Source organism: Bos taurus, chromosome 10 (genome assembly GCF_002263795.3).
Source record: "Bos taurus isolate L1 Dominette 01449 registration number 42190680 breed Hereford chromosome 10, ARS-UCD2.0, whole genome shotgun sequence".
In the NCBI taxonomy this organism is placed as follows: Eukaryota; Metazoa; Chordata; class Mammalia; order Artiodactyla; family Bovidae; genus Bos; species Bos taurus.
This window is the reverse complement of record NC_037337.1, coordinates 46,563,541-46,575,035: the sequence shown is the minus strand read 5'-3', so window position 1 is coordinate 46,575,035 and position 11,495 is coordinate 46,563,541. Positions and strand designations below refer to the sequence as shown.

The 11,495-nt window shown below is 43.4% G+C and overlaps 1 long non-coding RNA gene across 1 annotated transcript; it reads right to left on the bottom strand.

Moving 5' to 3' along the window:
- Positions 1 to 3,769: 3,769 nt before the first annotated feature.
- Positions 3,770 to 10,382, bottom strand: LOC112448547 (uncharacterized). Its single transcript, XR_003036946.2, has 2 exons — positions 9,907 to 10,382; positions 3,770 to 4,236 (listed from the first exon to the last, which is right to left on the bottom strand). It is a non-coding gene; the product is annotated as an uncharacterized lncRNA (long non-coding RNA).
- Positions 10,383 to 11,495: the final 1,113 nt, after the last annotated feature.

Here is an 11,495-nt window from a genome sequence, read left to right as displayed (position 1 = left end):
GTAAAGAATCTGCCTGCCAATGCAGGTTCAATCCCTGGGTTGGGAAGATCCCCTGGAAAGAGAAATGGCAACCCACTCCAATATTCTTGCCTGGGAAATCCCATGGACAGAGGAGCCTGGTGGGCTACAGTCCATGGGGTCACAAAAGAGTCCGATACAACTTAGCAACTCAGCAACAATGACAACAATATACATATGTCCCTTCCCTCTTAAGCCTCCCTCCCACGCCACCCCTCTAGGTCATCAGAGTGCACCAAGCTCCCTGTGTAATCATAGTTCTTGAAATCTAGGGCTGGGGGCCCTAGAGCTAGGGGCCTTAAGGTTAAAGACACTGGGATAGCATGGTAGAGGTGGGGTGCTACCCTTTAGGGATGAAATAAGGCAGCTGGAAAGATGAGGTCAGATCCTTCACGGACCAGCCAGTGTCAAGGGGGCTGCTGGAGTCCTGCCCCACTGGGGCCTCCATCCACCCATTCAGAACCTCCTGACAACTGAGACAGCTCAGGGTGCCAGTCCCTGGGTCATCCTGGAGATCAGCAAACTAGAGCGACAAGGAGGAACCACCACAGTCAGTCATGGGACAGAACTATTTCTTCTCAAGCCCAGAAGAACAGGACCAGGAAGTGGAGGGGGGCGGGGACTGGGAAAGGGCACACCCCCAGGAATCAACAGAGGGCGCTGTGGAGCTGGGGGAGGGTGACCAGAGCCTGTGAGAGAGAAAATGAGTTTGCTGCAAAATCGCACATTTGTAGATATTTACATTGAATAGTTTAAAGGCAATTTAAAGCCTACATGTATTTCCAAAGTATGCCTGTTTATATTTTGGTTGGCTTTATTATGAGAAAATGTTGAACACGGAACTTCAATGCACAAATTCTTTTTTTTTGACGGGCTCATCTGCTCCACGTGGCCAGCTTCCCTGGTGGCTTAGACGGTAAAGCGTCTGCCTGCAATGCAGGAGACCTGGGTTCGATCCCTGGATTGGGAAAGTCCCTGGAGAAGGAAATGGCAACCCACTCCAGTACTCTTGCCTGGAAAATCCCATGGATAAAGGAGCCTGGTAGGCTACAGTCCATGGGGTGGCAAAGAGTCAGACATGACTGAGCGACTTCACTTTCTGCTCCAAATGAAGGTATCTAAATTTATTTTTTTAATTTATCAAAGTGTAGTTGGTACACAATGTCATGTTAATTTCTGCTATTCAGCAAAATGATTCAGGTATATATCTGTACTCTTTTCATATTCCTTTTCATTATGGTTTATCACAGAATATTGAATATAGTTCTCTGTGCTATATGCTAGAAACTTACTGTTTATCCATTCTGTATGTACTAGTTTGTCTCTGCTAATCCTGAACTCTACTTCATCCCTCCCCCTCCCCCTTCCCCTTGGCAACCACAAATCTACTCTCTGTGAGTCTGTTTCTGTTTTGTAGGTAAGTTCATTTGTATCATAGTTTAGATTCCACATGTAAGTGAGATCATATGGTATTTGTCTTTCTCCTTCTGACATACTTCACTTAGTATGATAATCTTAGGTCTGTCCATTTTGCTGAAAATGGCATTACTTCATTCTTTTTATGGCTGAGTAGTATTCCATTGTATACACGTGCCACATCTTTACTCATTCATCTGTCAGTGGATATTCAGCTTGTTTCCACATCTTGGCTGTTGTAAATAGTGTTGCTCTGAACATAGGGGTGAATGTATTTCTTGAGTTATAGTTTTGTCCAGATACATGTCCAGGAGTGGGATTATTGGCTTCCTTGGTGGCGCTAGTGGTAAAGAATCCACCTGCCAATGCAAGAGTTGCACATTTGATCCCTGGGTTGGGAAGATCCCCTGGAGTAGGAAATGGCAACCCACTCCAGTATTCTTGTCCATGGAAAATTCAATGGACAGAGAAGCCTGGTAGACTCACAAAGAGTCAGGTACGATTGAGTGACTGAGCACACAGTTTTTTAAGGAAATTCCATATAGTTCTCCATAGTGACTGCATCAATTTACATTCCCATTGACCAACAGTGTAGGAAGGTTCCCTTTTCTCCACACCCTCTTCAGCATTTGTTATTTGTAAGGTTTTTAATGATGGTCATTCTGACTGACTGAGGCGTTACCTCATTGTAGTTTTGATTTGCATTTTGACTTGCATTTCTGTAAAAATTAGTGCACAAATTCTTTACCTATTAGGTGCTCATGCATTTTTACAGGAACTTCTGTTTTATGATTGGTCATGAAACAGCTATATGCTGAACTGCAGTGGTGTTAAAATTGTTATAGTTATTCAAAGTTGCATTTATTTTATACAATAGGTTTTCTCCTGATGTCATAATATTTACTTTAGATTATCTGAATTTCCCTGATTCATGTGTCTGTGTTGTCATATATTATTTAAACAATGTGTAAAATGCTCACAACTTTGCTGTAAGTTTGAATTATGTAAAAATAAAACATTATCCCCAAAAAGTCATTATAAAGACCATGGTAACTATCGTTAATGTTTGGAAATGGCTGATCATACATGGATCCCTTTTATTAATGCATTTGAAATTATTTAGCTATCAGATCACCTTTTCAAAAACTTTAATGGAAATGGACAGAGACACTTTGTTAATGGAAATAATAGCTGGTTCTATTTTTTTAACAGCTTTATTGAGATATAATTCACATACCATATAATTCATCCATTTAAAGTATGTAACTTAAGGCTTTCAGATATTAATGTTTTAAATTGCAGCAAAATATATATGTAACATAAAATTTGCCATTTTAACCATTTTAAGTGTACAATTCAGGGCATTACATTCATACTCTCTGTCATCATTCTATTTTTCTTAATAGAAAAAATTGATTTTTCAAGTTAAATGCTTTAATTCTCAGCAGAGGGAATGACATCTTTGTGTTTTGATAGATTTATAGTTTATGTGAAAGATGAGGAACAAATTAGGAGAGGCCTGAAAGCAAATTTAAAAGCACTCAGATCTCTTTCTCACTAGCCCTATGCCTTATGACTGTTTTTTAGAAAATCAATTATTTATAGTTTCTACTTAATATGAAAATATGTACTTTGAAAATATTTCATTCCTCAAGAAAAAAAAAATGTACTTTTTAAAAAAGAAAAATCCCTTTTACTGTAAGAAAAGTCAACTGTATTAGCAGGTATGTCCATGTAGTAACACGCTGATACAGTATAAATTGATAAATTTTCACCTCCCAAGGGAAAAAAAGGCAGTCCACACCACACTGCATACGCATACACATTCAGAAAGTGAAAGTCGCTCAGTCATGTCAGACTCTTTGTGACCCCATGGTCTATACAGTCCATGGAATTCTCCAGGCCAGAATACCGGAATGAGTAGCCGTCTTCCCAACCCTGGGATTGAACCCAGGTCTCCTGCATTGCAGGCGGATTTGGTACCAGTTGAGTCACCAGGGAAGCCCATTTACACATTCAGAAGTAAAATACAAATGTAGTTGCATTTTTATAAAGGTCCTCAATATCTTAACCCACAGAGACAGCTGAGCAGTGGGAATCTGGGTTATGGTGGCAGACCAGAAGGACGACACAGTTAACAAGGGAGCATGAGGCATGGACAACCTGGAACCTGAATCCAGGTGCAACTGGACCTGGGACCCTTTCTGGAGTCTACCAGTTCTGCAACCCTGGCAGGTCATCTGCCTCCTTAGGCTTCAATATTCTCTTATTTATAAGAGGGAGTGTGTCAGTGAAGATGCTTTTGGCTGCAGAAAACCCAACTGGAAACAGCTGATACAATAAGGAATTTTATTATAACATAATGAGAAGGGGGAGGGAGGGCAGGCAGGCTTGGCTTTATTGGCTCAGTGCTGTTGCCAAGGGCCCAGGTTCCTTCCATCTTCGTGCTCTGTGAGTCTCTGCTCCACCTCTAGACTGCGTCCTCAGACACATCATAGTTCAGCAGGATAAGAGCAGGACAGCAGCTCTGCGAAGAGCCAGGAAACCATACCTCCAAGTCCCTCAACAGCACGGCTCCAGCATTCCATCAGTTAGAATCATGTCAGGGAATTAACGTGGAGATTAGCAAAGGAAGGGACCTGCCACAATTGTCTCCCAGGAGCTGGGAGTGGGGCTGTCCTCTTCTGAGTCTCGGAAATGGCAGAGAGGAGCAGAGCAGCGTTGTAATTGTCACCAGCAAGAAGAGGCAGATGGGGACCTACTGGAGTAACTGGTGAGTGGGCGTCCAACTGTGTCTTCTGCCTGTGGTTAAAAAATAACACCTCTAAAGTCTCAAGAGACAAAGATCAAGTGATATACATATAAACCATGTGTAATATTTAAGACATTGCTGCTGCTAAGTCGCTTCAGTCGTGTCCGACTCTGTGCGACCTCTGAGACGGCAGCCCACCAGGCTCCCCCGTCCCTGGGATTCTCCAGGCAAGAACACTGGAGTGGGTTGCCATTTCCTTCTCCAATGCATGAAAGTGAAAAGTGAAAGTGGAGTCGCTCAGCCGTGTCCGACTCTTTGGGATCCCATGGACTGCAGCCTACCAGGCTCCTCCGTCCATGGGATTTTCCAGGCAAGAGTACAGGAGTGGGTTGCCACTGCCTTCTCCGATTTAAGACATTTAATTACTAAAAAGACAAAGCGTTAAGTAAGCACATGAGGGAGTAATTTTTGCTCATCCGTTTTCATGTGATAAATTAGATTATTAGCTGAGAACCAGAACTTTCCTTTCTCCCCCCTCCACCCTTCTTCCTTCTTTCTTTCCTCTCTTCTTCCCTCCCTCTCTCACTTCGTTCCCATCTTCAACAGACAGTATCGGGCACTCGGCTAAGTAAGTGAAACAAAGCAAGGTTCATTAAGCTCACATCTCCTCATTGCTCCCAGTCTTCTGGGAAGAGTTTAGAATCTGTCTTATCTCATAAGCTCTATAAGGTGGGAAAGAAAAAGCACCAGCAGGCACAGTGCCCAACTGAGCTTGAGTGGTAACGAGTGAGTGGGGTTGCCAGATGAAACACAGCGTGCTTACGTTTGAATTTTTATTTTAAAACTTATTTCAAATTTAAATTTTAATATAGCATGGGACATATACTAAAACTTTGGCTCAATGATCTAAAATTCAAATTTAACGGGACGTATTGAGTTTTTGTTGTTATTAAATGTCAACTCTGTGAGTGGAGACATGTTAGAAGAATTGAACTATATCAAATTAAAGTGCTTTGACCACTTTGAAAAACTTCGAGGATTGGGGGAGGGTGGACTACGGAGATTGAATTGGGTTAACTTAGATAGAATAGAATGGAATTTTTAATATTTAAAAAAAATTTATTGGCATATAGTTGATTTATAATGTGTTCATTTCTGCTGTACAGTAAAGTGATTTAGTTATACACACACACACACGCACACACACATTCTTTTTCCATTATGGTTTATCACAGGATATTCCCTGTGCTATATAGTAGGACCTTGTTTATCCATTAATAGTCTGCATCTGTTAATCCCAAACTCCCAACCCTTCCATCCACGATTCTCCTCCCCTTTGGCAACCACAACTGTGTTCTTTATGAGAAAGAAAGAGAGCTTAATTGGTTGGGAGGGGAATAAAATACAGTGAAGTTGGCTGAGTTAAAAGTTGGGTTGTAGGCCCAATTCTTGCCCTTAATGAACATTTATTGAGCTCCTGAAATATGCCAGGCACTGGTGACATGCTGGGCACACATTATCTCCTCGCCCCTCCTCAGAGCAAGGACAAAGGTGAGCAAGTGAGGTGCTCAGGATGCAAAACTTAAGGAGATACTCATGCTCAGGGTCCTGCAAGTATGTTCTTTTCCCAGCCCACGTCCCTTCAATAGCCTGCAGGCCCATTTCACAGATGAGGAAACTGAGGCTTAGGATGGCTTAGCAGTACATTCTGATCCACTCAGTGACTTAGCAGTGGAGTCAGGCTGCAAGACCAGAAGGTCTGTGTCCATAACCTTCTTTTATATACTGCCTCTCTGACAGCGAGTGATAGAGCCAAGAAATTCACCAGCCTTCTTCCAGCCCACATCTCACGCCCATGACTTGATTTATGTGGAAAGGCATTTACACGACATTTTAAATTCAGGGTGAGCAAAACCTCTAGGATGGAGTGGCTAGAACTCACCGATGGAAGGAGGGTAGCGGGATCTATTCAAATCCTGACCTTAGTATGGCAGTTTGCCACCCTGGCCATTCATGAGAATGCCTGGGAAACTTTGGAAGTCCTAGCTCACCTCAGGTCTCTACGGGTGAGGCCCCAGCATCACTATTTTAAAATCTCCCCAACTTAAAACCTTCTAGGTTGAAAGCCACACATGCTGTTATGTTCCTGAACACCTAACTAATGAATTAAAGGACATATTCTTCAAACCAGAAGGGATGGTTTCTGTCTTCCCACCACATCCCGCTCCCCCACATCCCGCACTCCTCCAAAGGCCTGAGAATTTTCAGGGGACACATCAGGCCAAGAGATGTTGGCTGAAGGGAGCCTGGTTACCTGCTGAAACTGGCAACCTGCAGCCTTTCTGCTATCCTGTAAACAGCAGAGGCAAGAAGATAGCGTGATGGGTGTTTGGATCCCAAACACGCTTGTTTTAGTGTTGACAAGACTGTGACATTTTCCAGTCTTCAGCTGTGGGATGGTGCCACAGAGAAGGGTGTGAATAGGATGAGCTCTGTGAGGGTACCTTTGCTTGGGGTTCTCTAGCTTGCCTCCTTATCTCCAGAGCTTCTCTGAAGTTGCAGAGAATCCTCTGACATGTCATGATTAGCAGGAGGGCACAGGACTCAGATGCAGAGAGGAGCAGTCTTTCACGTGCCAGGCTCACCCAGGGACTGTCCGCGTGGCCTTAACAGATTACTTAACCTGCCTGAGCCTCATTTTGTGTGTGCGTGTCAGAGACAGGACAGTTATTCTGCTCTGCCTTCCTCCTAGATTTGGTCTGAGTAGATTAAAGGAGCACTAGATACAAGTTGTGTTTGGACAATGCTAAAACACTTGCTGCGACTCTTAATTTTTATGGATCAAATTGGAGTTTCATGTGTCAACTCTGGCCTCTCATGGAAAGCTGTAAATATGTCTGTGAGGACCTGAAAGTCTTTGTAAAAATCTTTGGTGTATTTCAGTAAAGAAAGCCCGTATCCATTAGCAGTCACTTTCCATTCTCCTCACTCCAACGCCTCTTGAAAGCATTAGTTTATTCTCTGCTTCTGTGGAATTGCCTGTTCTGGATATCTCATGTAAATGGAATTATACAACATGTGGTCTTTGGTGACTGTCTTCTTTCACTCAGCATATATTTTAAAGTATTCATTTCTTTCTTTTGGCTGTGTTGGTTATTCGTTGCTGCACTCGGGCTTTCTCTGGTTGCAGTGTGAGTGCTTCTCATTGCAGTGGCTTCTGGTTGCGGAGCACAGGCTCTAGGGTGCCTGGCTTTCAGTAGCTGTGGCCTTCAGTCTCAGCAGTTGTGGTGCATAGGCTTAGCTGCACAATGGCATGTGGAATCATCCCGGACCAGGGATTGAACCCGTGTCCCCTGCATTAGCAGGCGGATTCTTAACCACTGGACCACCAGGGAATTCCAGCATATATTTTAAAGGTTCATCCGTGTTTAGCACTTAATACTACTTCATTCCTTTTTATTTCCATGTAACATGTCATTGTATGTATATAGCACTTAAAAATTTTTTTTGTTGAAGTATATAGTTGCTGTACAATGTTAAGTTACAGGTGTATAATATATGATTCACAGTTTTTAAAGGTTATACTCCATTTACAGTTATTAAGAAATGTTGGCTATATTTCCCATGTTGTATGAGATATCCTTGTAGCTTATTAGGCACAAGCCTAACAGTTTGTGCCTCTTACTCCCCTACCCCTGTCTTGCCCCTTCCCACTTCCCTCTCCTCCCTGGTAACCACGATTTGCTCTCCACATCTGCAGCACATTTTGTTTATCCACTCACAGGTTGATGATGGATGTTTAGGTTGTTTCTACTTTTTGGTCATATGGACAGCACTACCATGAACAATGGTTTACAAGTTTTGTGTGGACAGAAGTGTTCAGTTCCCTTGGGTTCATACCTTGGAAGGGAATTTTCTGGGTAACACTATGTTTAACTTTTTGAGAAACTTCCTGGCTGTTTTCAAAGAATATTTTCACCATTTTCATACTGCGTTAGACTTAGACAAGATCAGAATTTAGTTGAAGAAACCTGTACTATATATATATATTATGCATGAGTGTGTGCGTGCATGCTCAGTCACGCAGTCGTGTCTGACTCTTTGCAACCCCATGGACTATAGCCTGCCAGGTTCCTCTGTCCATGGAATTTCCCAGGCAAGAATATTACAGTGGGCTGCCATTTCCTTCTCCAGGGGCTCTTCCCAACCCAGGAATCGAACCCGTGTCTCTTGAGTCTCCTGCCTCAGCAGGCGGGTTCTTTACCACCATACCACCAGGGAGCCATGAAAACTAAACACACAAGAATAGACACCACTCCATGAACTGTAGCCCAAAATACATCTGACTGTGTAGTTATGAGTAGACAAAAACCAAATTTGACCAAAACCCAGGAAAGACAGTTGTCTAAGAGCCTGTGACTTGATAACAGAGCCCAGGACCTTGAAGCCATGGACCCAAGTCCCTACTTGCCCTAATTCACTGTGTGACCTTGGGCAAGAGTCTTCTTTCTGGCCTCAGTTTTCTCAATGATCAAGTGAGAATTTGCATCTGAATGTGCTCTCGCTGCCTACAGTTCTGTGTTGGTCCTTGGCATTCCCAGGATGCTGTAGCGCATGCTCAGGGAGGTCACATGCCTTTCTGGGCCCCCAATGCCTCAGGGAATTGCTGGAATTACAAGTACTCCCGAGGACCTTTCAGGAATGATGACAATAGATGCTTTCCCAGTGCTCTGCTCAGTGCAGGCAGAGTCAAACACCTCAGAGACAGAGGGGGGTCTGCCACCGTGAACTGAATCACGTGGGCAGCCAGGTCCTGGATGCTGTGAAAGTGAGGACTGAGTTCGCCTACTTAGGAAGAATAAGACAGTAGCAATGGCAACCACTATGCCAAACTCCACATTTAAGCCTTGCTTTTGGAAAAGAGCATTTATTGCATATTCATTATAGAAGTAAAATGTGCTCATTATAGAAGAAAGTAAGGAGGAAAACAAAAAATCAAGTATAATACTACCATCCAAAAATAACCACAGTTTACAGTTTGATGTTGGTTCTTCATATTTGTAGTTATTAACTTGGTATTATACTCCATATACAGTTTTTTTTTCACTTATTCCATGTCATTAATGAGTATTCTGAAGCTTGATTTTAATGATTACAGGCTTTTCCATTATATAGATACACTTGTTTATTTAATCATTCATTATTAGATATTCATAGGCGGAGGGGTTCCCTGAGCTTTAACTCTAAAAATAAGCGATGTTCATCTTTGTTTTGGGAATCCCAAATACCCTGGCATTCAAAGCCCTTCACAATTGAACTCGAGTCTGTCTTTCCATCCTCAGCTGCCTCTCTCCAATATAAGGCAGATGTTTAGCCTTTGTGCTTGGATGGAGCTGTCCTGTTGTTAAAATTCTAAAATACTTCATCAGGAGGTTACATTTCTAGGAAGCACCTCTGACTGCAGTCCTGAGCACCCCCACCTCAACATCCCACCTCCACCCCAGTCCCTCTGTAGGAACCTCCTCTCAAATCAGACTACTGAGACTCACCTGACCAGTAATCATTAGGACTGGTTAGGGCCTGGTCTTTACCTGTCTTAGCTCTGGGCTTTCACACCTTCTCCGTGTGAACTTTTGTTTACTCTGCTTCCTGTTTTCCTGGTAAACAGTTCTCATTCCTCAAAATCTTACCACTCCTTCAAAACCTAATTCAGGTCCTACCTTGTCCTTGAAATTTTATCCAGCAACCCCAGCTCAGTCTGAGCTCTTGGTCCTGTGAACTCCTACATCTTGGCTATATTTCAGTTATTGCTGTCTTCAGAATACCGTTGACGTAGCATTTGCAGTTGAATTTTTTACTCAACTCTTCCTACATGCCCCTCTTCACATGCGTGCTACAGTCCATGAGGTCACAGAGAGTCAGACACAACTGAGCAACTGAACTGAACTGACATGCCCCTCTTTCTCCCCAGCTACATCATAAAGGCTGCTGAGACAGGAGCATCTTAAACTTTTTTTACTCTGTGGTAGAAACCATACTGGGCTTCACCGTGAGTTTGCTGCCTCTTTCCTAACACACAGGCGAACAACTTGCTGTTAGGTTGGGACCATCTGAGTTCTAACCATGAAAGTGTACACAGAAGGGATGTGGCCCTTAAAAGACCTCATTCAAGCCTACAACCCTCTTTTCTTCTTTCACAGTTAACGGGGGTGGCATAGATGGTGGCCTCATAGAGGGAGGTGGTCTGGGTCCTGAGTCACTGCATAAAGGACAATAGGAAACTCACCGACCTGCACTGGGTGGTGAAGTGAGCCAGAATAAACCTTTAACGTGACAAGTCACTTAGACTGGGAGTTTGTCAGTGCAATGTAGATTAACCCACGGACCCTCGACCTGGTTTTATATGGGCTACAAGCTGAGAAAGGTTTTTAAAGGCATACAAATAAACAAACATCATGCAACAGAGATACATGTAGCCCACAAAGCCTGAAATACTATCTGGTCCTTTACAGAAAATGTTTTACTGATGCTTAGACTGATCTATAACTCTAGCCTGACTCTGCCCAACTGCCTCCTAGTCCAAGACTCTGGAACACCCCATCCTTCAGTATTTGTTTAGTACATGTGTCACGGGCTTGCGTGCTTCCTTCATCACTGTGCCCTTTGTGGTATTCAGGAAATAACTGTAGAATTAGTGGATGAATAAGGATGTGCCTACATATACACAGATGTGCTCAGTGCTAGCTGTCCTGGGAAGCAGAGCTCACAGAAACACAGGAAAAGTGACAAGTGTACCAGATTCAGCTTATATACCCCATAGATCCATGCGGCCCACCTGCCTTCCACATCCCAGGCCGCAGGTCTCACCCTGGTTCTCGGCCAGAGTAGTCCTGGCAGTAGCTTACACTGCCCTAAAGTCATAAAGCCAGCGATCAAATGGTGGAGGTGAAAAGGCAAGACAAAATTGGATACAAACAGGCAAAGTTATGAGGCCTTCAACTTATGTTTTATACCTTCTGTGGCCCCTAAATGTTTTGATCCTTGGGGGAGCCTGTAGTTAAGAGCAGTTGCAATGCTGCAGAGGTTTGGGGTAAGCTTAATCTAAGTTTATTTTTTGCTGCACTGGATCTTCATTGTGGTGCATGGGCTTTCTCTAGTTTAGGCGAGTAGAGGGCTGCTCTCTAGTTGTGGTGTGCAGGCTTCTCATCGCAGTGGCTTCCCTTGTCGCAGAGCACAGGCTCTGGAGCACAAGGGCTTCAGTAGTTGCAGCACGCAGGCTCAGTACTGGTGATACACAATCTTAGTCGCC